The sequence below is a fragment of the Ambystoma mexicanum genome, chromosome 12 (assembly GCF_040938575.1).
Source record: "Ambystoma mexicanum isolate Mex_15411 chromosome 12, UKY_AmexF1_1, whole genome shotgun sequence".
Classification (NCBI taxonomy): domain Eukaryota; kingdom Metazoa; phylum Chordata; class Amphibia; order Caudata; family Ambystomatidae; genus Ambystoma; species Ambystoma mexicanum.
In genome coordinates this window covers 93,041,928-93,059,461 of record NC_090936.1, presented here as the reverse complement: position 1 = coordinate 93,059,461, position 17,534 = coordinate 93,041,928, and the positions used below count along the sequence as shown (strand labels likewise).

The window sequence follows — 17,534 nt, the reverse complement described above, 5'->3', positions numbered from 1 at the left end:
CACCCTTGAGGGGGACATGGTATCCCCAGTTCCCTTTGATAGTTAGATTTCCCCCAGGCTTTTGTAGGGTATTACCAGTCCCTTCCCTATTCTTTTAGTAAATCATCTCCCAGTACACACCAGTTAGGTACTGGGATGAGGGAGAGACAAATCAGAGCCATACCTCCTATCTTTATTGACTCATACACACACAGGCACCACTCTGGTACTAGGACGAGGAAGAGTGATGGCGAGTACCAGGACCATTATTTAGTGAATGAAGATTGCCGACACCTGAGGCCCAGGTGCAGTATAAATGGCACGCTTATGTGAGGCTGAGATCGCCTGTGGAATGTTTGCAGGAGAAGCTGGAGGTGAAGCCAGGGACATGCGTGCCCGAAGCGCCTACGAGCTGCAGAGTTGTTGTATCAGAAGCGGATGGTGGCGAGAGCACTCAGAAGGTGTCCGGTAGCAGAGCTAATGTGCATACTTTCAGGAGTCAGAGGTGCTCCCTCTCCGTAGAACCAAGGCAGCAGAGATTCTGGAGGAGAGGCACACCAAGCCAGGAGGAGCGACATCCACAGTGAGCCTGCTGCCACGGAGAACACCACCTATAGACAGTCTACCCAGTGAGTTGAAGATGTCTGAATGACTCTGGCACGCTGAGGTGTGTACCGTGTGGTTGCTTGAGGTCGGGTCGCTTTCGAGTGAGCAAGGGACCGTGCGGGCGATATGAATGCCGGTCAAGAATTAACTGAATACTTTTGATAAGCATGATAACCCGAAGCTGCTGAGATAACCAAAGGAAAGGTTTTGTTGTGAACACCGACTGTAAAAGAAATGAACATGACAATGCAAAGAGAGGGCCAGGGAAATGGTAATATTTGAGTTTGTGAATACGCCTGTGAACACGGTACAAGTTCCCAGCAGGAGAGTGAACTGGGAATTTGTTCTTGGTTTATTCAATATGACTGATTTTAACGAAATTAAACCTTTTTGAACACCAATCTGAGAGAAAGCAAGTGTGATTGAATACTAATTGGATGAAACAGAGTTTGGTGCAATTCCCTGATAAAAAGGAACTGCATAACCAGAAAGAACAAGCATTGGCAAGCGCCATAAAGATATGTGGAATTGGGTAACTTGAAAGAATCAGCAGGGGCAAAAGTCCTGAGGAGAGTCTGAAAGTACTAGTGAATGGTGGCAAAACAAGTAGTAAAGCATCCAGAAGATGTGAGAGGAGAATAAGTCCAGTGCCACTGTGAAGCTGAAACAGTGGCAGCGTGCCTGTGAAGAAGCAAGTAAGGCGTGTTGGTTGTGTGACCTGTAATGGGTGGACCGTGTGGTCCAACAACTCGTCCTAGACCGAGAACAATCACCTAAGGAAAAGCCATTTAACTCACACAAGCTTGTGATTAAACATAAAGCAACTGAACTGTATGATATTGGTGAAATTGGTGAAAGGCAATCGAGCCAGAGGAGCTGGGAAAAATTCCAAGGAATTGTGTTCTTTTTGGAACATTTAGAGTCTTGAAAGCCTGGGTAAGGGAAATCCCTTTTTGAACTTTTATATGAACACTTCTAATTTTTTGCTGACATCCCTACACATTGTATACAATTAGATGTGAGGACAAGTATAGGCTTTGGACACACACTGACATTTGCTTTGGACTTCCTGACACAGATTATCATTAGTTTCAGTTAGGTAGGGAAATCCCACCTTGGCATAGGGCAAGATAGGCCTTTTTTCCAACCCTTTTGTTTCTTTAATAAAGGTTTATAGCCTGAACTTTATTCAGTTTTCTGTGTCTACTTCATGATGCCTTCACAGGCATTTGAGGCTGCATTTGGAATACAGTTGCAGCCCTTAGCCATGTCAGCCTGTACATTACACACTGTGACTATACTGGACATATGAGGCCTTAACTAGCACTACATGGCATGATGGGAACTTTTGATAATGCACTTTGCATTTGATGATGGTACGTTACATAAAGTGACCATACCAAGCTGATGAGGCATTGACTAGCATAAGATATCAGTACTGCAGTATTTGCGACTGGACTTGGCATATGGTGATAGCATATGGGCACACACGTTTGAATCTTACGAATGGTGACTTACTGTGATAATGGCAGTAGTGGTGCATATAAGGCTCCACTTTGCATATGATGACTTCACCTATGCCTGTGATGGTGTAGCTTGCATATTCAGACCCTATCTGACCTTGGGTGGCTTTATCACCCACAGGATGTCAGTGCATGGGCATCTTAGGCTACACTTGACACAAAGGCAGCACCTTGACATGTGAGGTCATACCTTGCACATGACTATACCTGCCCTAGGATGGCAGTACTTGGGCATTTAAGACATCCCTTGGCATTTGGCGGCAGCACCTGCACATCCAAGGATTCACCTGGCATATAATGAGTATACCTAGCATGTGCGGCTGTAATTGGTGTAAGGTGGCAGTGTATGACTATGTATGGCTCTAGTGGGATATGACGCCTTTTCCCATTGCCAAACTAGGCAGCACCCTAGTTAGTGTTCAGTTGATAACTAAAAAGGCTTTTTTCTCGTTTTATAACTATTTGTTATTTTGTTAATCCAGGCTTCTGATGAGCCCCCGGCATCAGCAATGTCGCTTCCTGTGATATCAGAAGGGGCAAAGGTCATATGACACATGGCTGGTTCTCCCGAAGTGAGAGCAGGTATTTGTGACATCTCCTAGGTATTTCTTAAAGAGCAAAGTCTTTAGCCCTTTTCTGAACTGAAGCAGTGTCAGAGCTGTTCTACTTAAAGCCAGGATGATGCCCCAGATGGCCTGGTAATAGCATGAAAATTCTTAGCATGGAACGGGCAGTATAATGCAGCATGATGCCTCATACTAATTTGCACATTTGCTGCACTCATTGGGTCCTCCATGTTCTAATGAAAAATGTTTGTCTGGCATTTGTCCACGATCGGGTCTTGGGCCTGCAGCTCATAGCCATTTGCCCATCTACTCTATCCTTGTTATCCCTAACTCACCTGTTGTTAATTTGTCTACTTGGTGGTCAAGTTGCATCTTTTGGCCTGTCAGTTTACTGCTAGATGGGGGGATAGACAGGCTGGCACAGAGGGAGAAAGATGGGTGCTGGAGGTGGGAATTTGATGCGTTAAGATGGGAAAACTGTGTGTTTTTGTGTATCTACTGGTTTTTATTTAGTGCAAAACTAGCAGTGAAGCATCAGAGTGCTGTACAAGGGGTTACAGTAATAGGATATATATGAATACACCTAAAAAGATATACCTTTAAGTTACACTTGGATGGACATGGAGAGTGGGAACACAGACTGTCACAGGTATGGGAAATAGGTTAGGGAGATCAAGGCAGACCCCAGTCTTAATTATTTAGTTAGTGTATCTGCAGCTGTGCTCTCATTGAAGCTATATTTCTAATGGAGTGTGTCCTCCCATGGATTCCTCATCTTAGATATACTGATATCCTGCTTGCACTCTCGGAAATATTTTGACAGCAGAGGATGCTGTGTGGCATTGATTCAATGTCCCTCGACGGTTAAATAGCGTGCACGGCACCCGTTGCCTCCGTTTTGTTTTCCGCATGCACAGTACGCTCTCTGAAAGGTTCGACTTGCCTCAGCGAACCTGTCGACTAACGTCTTTGCCCTTTTTTTGAGTAAAATCTTCACGATATCTACACTGAATAAAGACTTCAAGAGATGTGCAGACTATGATTTGAAGATGTCGATCACTGATCAGCACTGGATTTGCCTCTGGTGCCTCGGCGAAGAGCGAAGTCATTGAGTGCGGCTCCTGCCAATCGATGACGAGCAGGACCTTTCAAGAGAGAAGATCAAAGCTCACCCTAGGTCGGTGGGTTTCCAGGTCTCCGTCTTCCAAACCTTTGAAGAGAAAATATTCCACAGGTAGAAGCTCCACTGGAGACAAATCTCCAGAAAGGCCCAAGAAACGATCTTGACATTCTAAATGGTCAAGATACAGGAGCGATTCCCATCATTCTTCCTCTTTGTCATCACGGAAGATGTTAAAGAAATGATGCCGTTGTTCCTTGTCCTCCGATTCCTTGCCCAACAAGCGTCAGATACATTTTCCTGAAAAGACCACTTTGAATGGATTGTGTCCTCCCACGTATTCCTCATCTTAAATATATCCTTACCTTCAGCTTTGCTGCTTTGGAAAAAAAATGTCTCTCTTCACGAGCACCGACATCATCCGCTGTATAAATGCCTCGAGCGCGCCCGTTGGCCTCAGTTCCGTTTTTCCGTTAGCTTTGCTTCGGATCGTTACAAACGGCGCTTCAGTTTTCGTGAGAAAAATGTCATCTTCATCGAACCCTTCCACACTGAAGACGGGATTCAAGAAATGCCAGAAATGTGGAAAGTAAATGGCTTTGACTGATCCACGCAAAAATTGCCTCTGGTGCCTCGGTTCTGACCACCGTATTGATGACCGTATTGATGACTGCGGTTCTTGCCAGTCGATGACACATAAGGCCTTAAAAGAACGTAGAGGTAAACTGGCGATGGGGGAGGGTTCATCAAAGTCTTCTTCGAAGGGGAGAAAAGACTCGGCCGAGTCTTCGGTGAAACACCATAAAAAATATAGGTCGAGGAGCAGATCCGGGAAGTCTTCTACGTCCTCCAAAAAGACGAAGAAAAGACGGCACCAATCTCCCTCTTCCTCTTCTTCCTCGAAGTCATCTGAAGAAGTGATAACATGCCCTTCAAAACATGACTCCCCGAGGAAATGGGAAGCATTTAGAGTTTCTACGTTAAAAACTTTTGAGAACGCGGCGCAGAGCCCCTCAAAAAAGTTTAAAGAAGACCATGCCCCTGCTCCCGAGAAACGTGACAGGGGAAGATCTAAAACAAGAAAGTCCAACATAAAGTTGTCGAGGGTGTCACCCAGGGACTCTTCCCAGACACCTCATGAAAAAAACCTACCGGTGCATAAACCGGAGATAGAAGGAAACAAGGTGGCGTCAGGCTCTCATGCGTCATCGAGGTCGGCATCCAAAAGGCCCTCAAAGTTATCGAAGGTAATCGAGTACAAGGCGTCAGCAATTCATCCTAAAAAGGTCACGTCGAGTATACAGTCGACATCTTCCAAGGCACCTTCAACAGTGTCGATGGTTTCCACAATTCCCTCGACGATTCCTTCGAGGACATCAAAAGCTACCTTGAGAATATCGAAGGTTGTTGCGACAGCATCAACGCCATCAACTTTTTTGTCGACGCCCATGCCTATACCAATGGAAAAACCTGCACTACCTGAAAAGGTTTTTCATCCTGAAAGTAGACATGATTTTTTTAGGACCATGTCATCAATATATGAGGGAGAGTCATCAGCAGATGAAGAAGTTACTTCTGCTGGTGTTAAATTCGGCACAAGACCTGTCCTTGAGGAGTTAGTTGACCCTCAATCTAAGATACGAGATTTACATGAATGCTTACAATCAGCAAGTGGTCTGGATACCTCTCCAGAGTACGAATTTGATAAACCAGACCCAGCAGAACATGATGATGCGAGCTACAGAAAATTAATGAGTAGAGTCACTGAATTTATGGGATGGGGTAGAAATTCACTGGTCTATCAAGATGATGACATGACTGATATCCTTTCAGGAGGACCTCAGCAAGACCCCATACTTCCCTTTCATATTGCCTTACAAAGGAGGGTTAATTCTGCATGGGAACATCCTGAAGCCATTCCAGCAGTTAATAAATAGTTTGTGTCGAAATATAGACCCTGTAATTCTGACCTAGAGTGCTTAAGCAAACACCCATCTCTAGAAAGTCTGGTAGTTCAAGCAGCTACCTCTACTAGAAATGCTGCATACCCCACAATCCCCCCGGATAGGGATGATAAAAAGGTTGATGCATGGTCCAGGAAGATTTTTACGTTAGGGAGCATGGCTTTAAAATCCACTAATGTAACTTGCACCCTGGCAAGGTTTACATATACCCTGTGGGACTGCATGTCAGCAGCAGCTGAACACATCCCAGAAGGTGAGGAACGTTATGGGTTTCTAGCCATAATAAGGGATGGAAAGGAGGCTTTGGGAGAATGCCTTTAATCAGGTTTGGACACAGCTGACAGTATCAGTAGGTCCATGGCGTCTAGCACGGTGCTACGTAGATTTGCGTGGCCAAGAAAGTTGGGTTTTGCACTGGATGTGCAATCCGGGCTTCTTAATATGCCATTTGACGGCTCAAGGTTGTTTGGCAGCAAGGCGGATGAAAGTTTGGAGAAGCTGCAGACCTCCAAAGCGGCAGCAAAATCACTTAGTGTTGCTATAAGACAACGTCAACAACGCCCCTACACAGGCTCATCTTCCTGGAGGGGTCGTCCTTTTCGATTTTATTCTTCAATTGGAAGAGGAAGAGGACAGGCCAGTCAGAGAGGCCAAAGAAAATGTTCTCGGGGGCGAGGAAAAGGTGCTAGACCTGCCCCAGCAGCGGCATCTGTCCCTTCAGCCGCTGCTGCAGCTGCCGCAAAACCACTCTGAGGTTTTTTTTTTAAAAACTTTTATTTATTCAGCTCGGCAACACAGATACAGGTGAGTAACAGTAAAGCATATGGGATCAAAACAGTGCAATCGGCACAAATTCATATAGTACATATAACGAAGTACATAAAGGAAAAGGAATTAACATATGCACATGGGGGACACATAGAAGGTCGGAACGAAGGCAGATGGAAAATAAATCAAGGACCAACTAAGGATGAACTAGGAGAGGGAGCTGGGGATGCAGCATCTGAGTCGGTGTCAGTGGAGGACAAACGGAACTTCCTGAGCCACTGTGCGTGAGTAGGGGTGATAGGCCGAAGCCAGCAAAGTAGAATTGTACGCACAGCTAGTAGCATACAGAGGCCAGCCAGTTTTCTGGAGTCACGGTGGAGCTCGGGGAAATCGTGAAATAGGCATTTCATTGGGGATGGGGGATTCAAGGATGGACGACATAGTGGAACACACTGAGGTCCAGAATTGAGTGAGTCGGGGACAAGACCAGATCATGTGGATATAATCAGCATCCTCATAGCCACATCTAGGGCACCTAGGGGAGGAGTCGCTCGAGATGCGATGTAGCCTAGTCGGGGTGTAGTGGTACCAGTGGAGCACCTTGAATTGAATTAATTTGAATCGGGAGTTGAAGGAGACCCCCTGGATACGTGCACACATATGGGTCCAACGCTCATCGGACATCTCGAGGCCGAGATCAGTCTCCCAGGAGCGCCGTAGTTTGGAGAATGTGGGGGGTGATCTGGTTTGAAGCAAAGTGTATAGTCTGGAAATTTTGCCCCTCATAGGGTCAGGTGAGGACAGTTCGGTGATTGCAGGTTCATCAGGTGGCAGTGCTGGGAAACACGTGTACTTGTGCTTGAGTACTCTACGGAGGGATGAATATTGAAGCCAAACGGAGGGTCTCCGTCTAAGGGGCGCCGGGAGGTCAGGCCATTCTATGAAATTACCCTGTTCGAATATGTCGCGCAGCAATTCATAACCCGCCTCGGCCCATGTACGAACCACAGAGGGAGGGACTCGTGAGACCTCCGGAAGGAAATTCCAAATTGTGAAGTTACCGTGGAAGGGATGGGCGGTGCCCAATATTTGCCAAGATTTGGATAAGGCCAAGGATGTGCATGTCGCTGGATCCAGTGAGTACGATACCACTGGCATTGGTGTGATCACCAGAGATCGAATGTCGCGGTCACTGACTGACAGCCTTTCTAGTCTGACATGGGGAGGGGGTCCGACACATTGAACCAGTGCGCAGTGTGCTGAAGTTGTGCCGCCAGCCAGTACTTGAGGAAGTCTGGTGCTCCAAAGCCGCCAGCCTCCATTGGGGCGGAAAGGGTCTTGAGCTTAAGGCGGACCGCACCAGAGTGCCAGAGGAAGGTGTTAAGGGTGCGTGTCAATGCCTGAAAGAAGTCAGCTCCCGGCCACCGCGGAATATTAGCAAATCTATACAGGAGTTGGGGAAGTACCACCATCTTCAGTACCCCTATCCTACCCGCCAGTGAAATCGGAAGTTTGTTCCAGCCCTGTATTTTTATCATAAGGTTTGTAAGGTATGCCTGATAATTATCTTCCAAGACCCGTTCAGTGTGACGAGACACCACTACGCCCAAATAAGTAAAGTTAGATTGGACCCATGCGAATCCCATGGTATCGGGAGGGGGGAGTGTACTGGGAGTGAGCGGGAAGAGGGTTGATTTAGAGCAGTTCACCGTGAGACCAGAGATACGTCCAAAGAGAGCAATATCATCCAGTATTGGGGCCAGATTAATTTCGGGGGAGCGAATATAGAGGAGAGCATCATCAGCATACAGAGAGACTATATCTGAGGAACCGGCAGTACGTAGACCCCTATGCACATGGTTTTGGCGAAGCATGTCCGCAAACGGCTCCATTGCCACAGCGAAGATTAAGGGTGAGAAGGGGCAACCCTGTCTAGTGCCCCTAGCTATATGGAAGAGGGGGGAACAACGGTCCTCAGTACGGACTCTGGCAACAGGGTTGGAGTAAAGTAGCCTGACCCAGGAGACAAAGGTGGGGCCAAATTTGCATTTGTCGAGTACCCGCCAAAGATAGCTCCACGAGACCGAATCAAAAGCTTTTTGCATATCAAGTGTCGCGGCCACCGCGTGCACGCCCGGGCTCTCTCTACTTATAATGTTGAAAAGGCGTCTCAAATTCAAGGAGGTGGAGCGGCCCGGGATGAACCCCGCCTGGTCTGGGTGGATGATATGTGGCATGAAGGGGACAAGTCGTAGAGCGAGTAATTTTGCATAAATCTTGACGTCACAATTGATCAATGAGAGTGGGCGGTAAGAGCCGCATTGAGTGGGGGGTTTATTGGGTTTTAGTAGGACTGTTATGGTGGCTTCGCGGAGTGAGGAGGGGAACTGGCCTACCTCCACCTCCTCCCAGAGAACAGCCAGACGAGGGAGTAGGAGTGATTTGAAATGCTTATAAAACTCGACAGGTATACCATCCGATCCAGGGGATTTGCCTGAAGATAGGGAGTCTATAGCCTCCGAGAACTCCTCAGGGGTGAATGGATTCTCGAGGGATCCGATGGTATCGGGAGAAAGGACCGAAAGGGGATGTTTATCAAGGTAAGCATCGATTTCTGCCGTAGTGGCGGTGTCTGAGTGTGCATATAGGGATTGATAGAAGGAGAGGAATTCGGCATTGACATCTCCAGGGGAGGTGGCCAGGGATCCATCAGGTCTCTCAATTCCGGGAATGGGTGGGGCATCGAACTCACGGCGGAGAAGTCTAGCTAGGAGACGGCTAGGGCGTTCACCCTCACCATACCTCCTCGCCCGCCAGGGATTATCAAGAAACCTCAGCTCACGGTCCGCGAGCGCACGAAAGGTGTCCAATTCCGTGCCAATTAACGCAAGGGTTTCAGGGGTTGGGTCTAGAGTATACTGGGCCTCCAGCGCAGATAATGTGGCCTCGCTCTCGGCGATTTCCCTACGAATAGTTTTGAGGATACCATTTTCGTTGGAAAGGGCAATGCCTCTGATGTAGACCTTAAAGGACTCCCAGAAAGTGGCCTGTGAAGACACGGAGTTGGTGTTGATCTCGAAGAACTCCTCGATCGCCGACTCCATCTCCGAGCTAAAGACCGGATTGAGGAGAGAAAGTGGCTTCATTTTCCAGTGTCTGGTTCGGTCCCGATCTGGGCCCCAACATAGGGTGACAGTCACTGGGGAGTGGTCAGAGAGGGTCCTGGGGAAGATTGCCATACCAGATACGCTCCTTATCAGACCATCGGATATTAACCATCTCTCAATCCGAGAAAAGGAATCGTGAACCGAGGATTAAAAGGAATAAGAGCGGGAGTCGAGGTAGAGGAGCCTCCATGCGTCAAACAGGGCCAAGCGGGGAAGGGAGGAAAGTGTAGTATATGTATCTCTGGAGAGTTGACGGGGTCTGGAACCAGATCTGTCAAGATCCACGTCGAATATCGTGTTGAAATCGCCTCCCCAGAGAATCGGTATCAGAGGGAAGCCATCTAAAAGAGTTATAAGGTGTGTGTAAAATTCGGGATCGTCAATGTTGGGACCGTATATATTTAGCAGGACAACTTCCCTATTCTGTAGGGTACCATGGAGTAGCACGTATCTGCCCAGGGGATCAATTATCGTAGCAATGGGGATGAATCTAAGGCTCCTGTGGATAAGGGTCATAACCCCGCGGCTCTGGGTAGAGTAGGTGGTAAAGTACCTTTGGGGACCCCATGTTTTAGCAAATTTTTCACAATACTCTGTGCATGCATGCGTCTCCTGAAGGAACAGGATTTTAGTCCCGTGTCGCTCGGCCTGAAGTTGTAGTAGCCTCATTTTCTTGTAATTACCCAGCCCCAGTACATTCCAGCTCATAAATGTCAAGGTTTCCTCACTCAACCCCCCAGGGGTAGCCATAGAGGAATACGGGTGGATGGAAATGTGCCCCCCATGGACGTTGCCCTGTGCGGTCAGATCTGTAACGCTGACGGGACCATGGTGCTTCGGACTCTACCTTCTCTGCGAATACCAAGCTTTTTTTAACGTATAACCCCATTCCCACCTCCCCCTCCCACTTCCCTCCCCCAAACAGAGGGATGATCACCCCATAGCCAAACAACCAAAACCAACACAATGGCATCGACGCCTGGGGGGACTGCAAACTGGCCTGGCTGCGATGCTCCGAACCATGAGGCAATTTTAGGATAAACATAATGCCCGACAATAATATCTATTCCCACCCAGGGGAGGTCCCATGGGGGAAGGGGCGGGCATGGTCAACAAATAATGAACCAATATAACGGGATTGTAAGAAGTAAATACCCGATCAACTGGACCGAGATAGTGTATGGGCTCAGCTACAGAAACTGAGAGAGTGCCTTAATGACATAGGAGCACCAGGAAAGGGAGACTGAGCCAAGGAGAGCCCAGGAGCGAGCGGGGGAGCCCAGGGCGAGATCAGACAGCCTAACAGGAGACTGTCGAGTGTACGCCGCAGCTGCCCGGGAGGGCCACAGGGATGCCCAATCGGCTAGTGGGCTATGGGCGTCCCATAGGGTCTCCCAATGAAAGGTGATCGCATGGAACGTCGTTATCTCAATCAATACAATGGTAGTGGATAAATAGCATTAAAAGTAGTGTAGTTCGAAAAGACAGTGAACACTGGGACCAAGGGGCTTCAACGGACCTCCCGGGCAATCAAGAGAACAAAAAATGCATATAGCGGGTACCTGGAGCACATCAAAGGGGGATCAGACCGCACCAACGACTGCCCAACAGCCCGACCACACTGTGATAGGTCAGTGAGTCAGGGAGCAATAACAACAGTGAGAAACAGCAAAGACAATAACATTATTTGTTACAGGTGCGACCAAGTCACCTCATGGGAACCACATCAGGTAATGCCAGAATGTCAGAAGTCCAGATAAGTTCTGAAGCAGGATATAACGGCATCCATTCAACAATTAGCCTAAGCTGTGGCGAGCCAATGACGGTGCCTGTTACGAGTACATTTCAGCCGGGAAAAGGTTCATCTATGAACCTGGAGGCCTCCTCAGGCAGCGTGAAGAAGTACACACGGTTTGCATGCTCGATACGCAGTTTGGCGGGATATAACATGGCATATTTAACCTGCAGGTCGCATAGTCTCCTCTTCACCGCCAGGAAGGTCTTGCGTTCATGCTGAACCGCCACCGAAAAATCCGGGTATAGGTGGATCCTGGCTGCGCCTAAGAGAAGGTCCCCCTTGGCCCTCGCCGCCCTGAGGAGGGCATCGCGGTCGCGAAAGACCCTGGCTATGATCGGGCGTGGAGGTGCTCCAGGTTTGGGTTTCGCCGTGAGTGAACGGTGGGCCCTCTCAATCGCAAACTGTGGGGAGAGTTTTGGGGAGTCCAGGAGTTGGAGTAGCATGCCCTCCACGTAATCCTACATGGGTTCTTGTATACCATCCTCTGGCACCCCGACAATGCGGAGGTTGTTGCGCCTCGAGCGAGATTCAAGGTCCTAGTTCTTCTTCTCCACCTCTGTAACGCGGGCGGATAGCGTGGAGACCTCCGCACGGAGGAAACCCAGGCCGTCCTCGGCGGTGCTCACCCGTGCCTCAATCTTAGCAACACGACCATCAGTTCTCTCCATATGTGCTTTAATAGAGGATATCGTGCCGTTCATGTCATCCAGTTTACTATGAATTGTGGTGAACCCCTCGCGGATAAACTCCATCATTTTCTGGGAGTCGGATGGTTCCAGCGCCAGTGAGGGGGAAGGTTCCTGTGTAGATGCCTCGTCCCGGGGCCTCCCGAGGGTTTTGTGAAAATATTGATGGAGGATTGCTTCTTGCCGGTTCGTGTCGACATGTTGCCGGTGGGGGGATAAACTTAAGTCCAAGAGACCAAACAGGGGAGTGGATAGGGCCACAGGGGGAGGCACCAGGATCGACGCAGGCGGCGTATGAGCGGAGGCCGAGCCGAGCACCAGGAAGGAAGGAATATGGCGTCCCTGCTGGGGGGCCTCCCGGGCCAGCCAATCTATGTAGGAGCCAGTGAACAGCAAGCGGTCTCAAGGATTTCTCAAGAAATTCTGTAGGGGGTCTGGGCCCAAGAAGCAATGACCAGCAGGAGAGGCAGAAGGAGCCGGAGACTTGGGTGTTGATGTAGTGCAGGGGAACACCACTGTATGAGGCAGTAGGACGGATGGCACTCGGTGCAGGTCGTTGAGGGCAAGTGGAGGGGCCCGGGGCCCTGGAACAACCGTAGCAATAGGCCCAACAGCCGGGTGGTTCGGTGGGAGACATTTGAGGTTGTCTCCGTGTCAGTATAGAAGGTAGTCAAACCGTCTGCCACAGCCAGAAGGCTTAAGGAGGAACTGGCCACAAGGTCCTGGAGGGGGGTCCCCCGTTAGGGTCAGGATGGAGCTGGTGGCTGGGGGAGAGACCCACCGGGGGGCAACTCCGAGCTGGCGCACCAGCCCCAGCGATTTCCAGGGGAGAAGGAATGGGGTTGCCGCGATCAACCAGGCCCGCGTGCAGTGTCCACAGTCAGCCACGAGGGCAGTGGACCAGTGTGGAGCGAAGGGCACCCCAGGACCTACTGTAACGAGGGGGATCAAGCCTCTCCAGGGCTTCCGAAATCAAGGAGGAGGAGGGCAGGGTCCGTTGTTGTGTGGCGGGCGTAGAGGAGATCGGGCCAGGACCACTCACCACCCGTAGCCGGATCGATGCGCACTCGATCTCTGGTCAGCACACCGCCCAGGACGGGGCAGCGCAGGTCGCTCTGGGATCCAGTGTGGTGAGGAGGAAGAGGTCGCGGCGCAGGCCGGCCCCCTCCGGAGTGAGCCGCGCAGGGCGAGTGGAGCGCCCCTCCCCCCACAGCAGGCCGCAAGCCGCGGGACTCGGGCGGGAACTCCCGGAGCCGAGAGCGGGACCGGAAGGTGCCCGCCCCCGCACCTCTCGCAGCGGGCTGTAACTCCGCAGCAGTCGCAGCTCAGAGGGCGGAATTCGCGTGGTGGACTCCCGGTCCCGCCAGCAATCCCCGCTGCGGGTCAGCTATACGCAGTGTCGGGGCAAACAGGAGAATTTTCGGGTAGAAAGTGCCACACGGGACAGAGCTGTGAATCAGGCAGCCATCTTCGCTGAGCGCAACAGCGCCCCCCTCAAACCACTCTGAGGTTTTGACCCACAAGACCCCAGTGGGAGGCAGGATCTCACAGCATCTGGAAGAATGGCGGGGCATTACTTCAGATGTTTGGGCACTGGAAACAGTATCCCAAGGTTACTGCCTTCCTTTTCAAAAGAAACCTCAGAATCACCCACCGGGATACAGCTCTGTCAAACATCCGGATCCGCTCCTGTTGCAGGAAATCTTAACCCTGCTACAGAAAGGTGCTATAGAACATGTACCTGTAGTGGAGAGGAACAAGGGTATTGTTATTCCCCATATTTCTTCATCCCAAAGAAAGACGGAGGACTGAGACCCATCTTGGACTTGCGAGAATTGAACAAATTCCTCAGGAATGACAAATTCAAGATGGTCACTCTTTCTCAGATCCTCCAGGCCCTTCAGTTCCATGACTGGTTGGTATCTCTGGACCTTCAGGACGCTTATTTCCATGTGCCTATCCATCTCAAACACAGGAAATACCTGAGGTTCGCAATTGGCAACTCTCACTATCAATTTCGAGTGCTGCCATTTGGGCTGACCTCCGCCCCGAGGGTCTTCACCAAGTTAATGTCGGTAGTGGCGGCAAGTCTAAGGAGGGAAGGGATTCACATCTACCCCTACCTGGACGATTGGTTGATCAGGGCTGTTTCTTCGGAACAAGCTCAGATCCAGCTAAATCACGTGTGCCACTTCCTTCACAGACTGGGCTTCTCCCTCAATTTAAAGAAGTCACAAATGATACCATCGCAGAGACTCCAGTTCATAGGAGCGATCGTGGACACTTCCCTGGGAAAAGCCTCGCCACCAGAGGTGAGGGCTCAAGATATTCTACAGATGGTTACCAAGTTCCAACATGCCCAACATCTCCAAGCCTTCGACTTTTTGAGGTTGCTAGGCCTCATGGCATCCTGCATTTTCCTAGTGCCGGAGGCTCGCCTGACAATGAAATCCCTCCAGTGGGCACTGAGGACTCAGTGGTCACAATTCTCAGGGAGAATGACAGATCTTAGTTTAGTTTATTCATTTGTATTGCGCACCAGACCCGAGGGTATGAGGGCGCATGAGCAGCAAGGTGATTCAAAGCTTGGTTACAGGATGCTTATACTTTACATTACATAATTATACATTACATTACATAATTACAGTGACGATGAAGGAACATGTGTACAGTTTGGCAGGAGAGAATGCAGTAGATGTATTTAAAGAATTACAAATATATACAAGTTTAGTATTACAAATTTACAGATTCTCTTAAAGCATGCAACGCGGAGAGCAGCCGGGTGGTGTTAGAGGTGTTAGTGGTTCGTGTTCTTTAACCAATGGATGTAGTTGCGTCTAAAAAGTGAGTAAGGTTGGGGAGTTCTGAGCGATGGTGGTAGGGAGTTCCAGTGTTGGGGTGCTTTCACCTGGAAGCTGTTGCCACCCATTTTAGTGCGTTTAAACCTGGGGACGGTGAGCAGATTAGCATTGGAGGTTCTGGTGGGTCTGATGGGGCTGTGTTTGCATATTCTGTCTGCCAGATAGCGTGGGGCAGCATTATTCAGGCATTTGTGGGTGAGCGATGCTACTTTAAGCAGGATTTTGTCTGTTGTGCTGAGCCAGTTATGGGATTTCCTGATATTGGAAATGTGTTCCCTCCTGGGAATATTGAGTGCTGCCCTAAGGGCGTTGTTTTGTAGCGTCTGAATTTTGTTGGTGATTTGTTTGGTGGCTCCTATGTAGAGGGCGTTACAATAGTCCAGTTTGGATAATACCAATGCTCTGGCAAGTGTAGTGCAGCTGTGGGTGGAGAGGAAGGGTTTGGCTGCTCTTATGAGCTTACATGTGAAGGCCGTAGAGGATGCCATCGAGCTAACCTGTTTGTGGAAGGTTAGGGAGGAGTCGAGGTATATTCCTAGGGTTTTTACTTCTTTCGAAACCTTGATTAGGTTCCCATCTATGATGAAGTTGGCATAATTGTGGTCGAGTTTGGTTAGGTTGGACGTAGAACCAAGGATGATGAGTTCAGTTTTGTCATCATTCAGGCATAGACTGTGCGAAGCCATCCATGCCTGGATGATGAGATACACCCTGTTCACCAAGGCCAAATCCTGGTTGTAATCTCCCGTCAACGGGATGAGGATCTGTGTATCATCGGCGTAGTTAGTGTAGGTGATACCCAGGCCGTCTAGATCATCAAACAGGGGCTTTGTGAACACGTTGTACAGAGTGGGGGAGACGCACGAGCCCTGTGGGACTCCACATGTAATGGGGATGGGTTCGGCGGCGGCAGAGGAGGAGAAGACTCGCATGGATCTGTTGTTGAGGAATGACTCAATCCAACTGATGGCTTCTTGTGAAAAGTGGGCAGCTGAGTCTAAATGATTACATAGGATTTTATGGTCAACTAGGTCAAACGCCGCAGAGAGGTCTAGCAGGAGTAGTAATGCAGTTTTCCCGTTATCTCTAAGGTCGTCTATTTGGGCTTTCAGATCTATCAGGGCTGTTTCAGTTCCATGTTGGGGTCTGAAGCCGGATTGTCTTATTCCTAGAAGGTGGTTTGTTTCAAGATACTTTTGAATTTGTTGGTATGCTGTCTTGTCTAGTATCTTGAGCAGGAATGGGACGGTGGTAATCGGTCTGTAGTTGGTTGGGATGGACGGGTCAAGGGAGGGTTTTTTGAGGAGAGGGAGGACCCAGGACTCTTTAAGGTTACTGGGGACTGTTCCTGAGGAAAAAGAGGCATTGATGAGTCTGGTGATGAATGGCGAGAGGTCTCGTGCCGCGTCTTTAATGATTTGTGGGGGGCAGAGGTCACCTTTGCAGTTGGAGGGTTTAAGGCCAAGAATTATTTTTTCTACTTCGAGGGAAGAGACTTTGGAAAAGCTGAAGCGAGCAGAGTTAGGTGTGTGGTGTGAGGGTGGAGGGCTCGAGTGGGCGTTGATGGGGTTGGTAAGATTGGTGAGGGAGTCTTTCTTATTTTTAATTTTTGTTTGAAGGCCAGTGATTTTGTTGTTTAGTGCATTTTGGACACTGGTGCACCATTGTTTGTTTTTAACGCAAGTATCTGGGATTGTTACCGGGGTTTCCAATTCTTTCAGGATAGTAAATAATTCTCTGGAGCTGGAGTTGGATTGGGAGATTCTCAGGTTATAGGATTCTTGTTTGGCCGCTATGATTTCTTTTTTATAGTTGGCCGTTATTTTGTTAAGCAATAGTTTGTTGTGGTCAGTCGGAGATTGTCTCCAGACTTGTTCCAGTTTACTCTTTTCCAATCTAAGGGTTTTAAGATGGCTGGAGAACCATTGGTTGAGGTGCTTTTTTGGTTTGGATTTTCTAAGTTTCAATGGTGCAATGGCGTCTAAGGCTATGCGCATGGTGGTATTGTTATAGCCTTCTACGAGGTCATAGGGATTAGAGTCTTGGAGTTGGCTTAGTGTAGGAAGAATGAGTGGGATCAGTTTTTCTACTGTGATATTTTTTTTGCTTCTCGTGTGGATGGCTGGGGCTAGTGCCATGTTGGTTGTAGGGCTTGAGGCCTCAAGTGAGAAGGAGAGGAGGTGGTGGTCGGTCCAGGATTGGGGAGTGTTGTTAGTGATCGATACGGCACAGTTATAGTCTGCTATCCAATCAAGGGTTCTCCCTTTGTTATGGGTGGGGCTGGTTACTTTTTGTGTGAAGCCTAGTTCAGACAGGGTGTTGCTGATGAGAGTGGCTTGATTGTCTTTGGGGTCTTTGTAGCCTAAATTGAAGTCTCCTAAGAGAAGGCATTGTGAGGAGTTTTTTAGGTTGTCGGTAAGGATGGCATTGAGGTCTTCCTCGAAAGATCCCGGGGGTCCGGGCGGTCTGTATAGTAAGTGAATGGATATTGTTTGG

General features: G+C 49.1%; 1 protein-coding gene across 2 annotated transcripts in view; it reads left to right on the top strand.

Moving 5' to 3' along the window:
- RELN (reelin) overlaps nucleotides 1–17,534 on the top strand; it is a 2,335,047-nt gene that overhangs the window by 1,067,270 nt on the left and 1,250,243 nt on the right. The window lies entirely within an intron of this gene.